This window comes from Ceratina calcarata, unplaced genomic scaffold (assembly GCF_001652005.2).
Source record: "Ceratina calcarata isolate Rehan_Ccalc_2016 unplaced genomic scaffold, ASM165200v1 scaffold556, whole genome shotgun sequence".
NCBI lineage: Eukaryota > Metazoa > Arthropoda > Insecta > Hymenoptera > Apidae > Ceratina > Ceratina calcarata.
Window position 1 is genome coordinate 10991 of NW_017176750.1, and position 424 is coordinate 11414.

Below are 424 nucleotides of genomic sequence, written 5' to 3' on the forward strand. Positions count from 1 at the left end.
GCACAAATAACAGTTAGTAAAGATTGTAATAAAACAAACCTAAAATTAAGGTTAAAACTTCTTTATGAACATCAAAAACCATTCTAACAGTTAACTTTACTGTTATGGTTCATATATTCATCATTAAATGTAAGTGATTGCATTCTAAAAGCATAGGAATTGCTAAATTTTATATTTCCATCATTTTTTAGAGGGATTGTATAGCCTGAACATCCTTAAATCAATCGGAGCTTGCCGAAAGTGGTCTTAAATTATAAATTACTAGCCGTACCTCGCCGCCCCTCCCCCTTCCACCTCTACATTCATGGGATAGATATACACATACATACACAATATACTTTTCTATTTTATAATCCATTTTTAACATATTCTCCGTGCTCAAATACCTAATAAGTATACCAATTTTTATGACGATCGGTTGAAC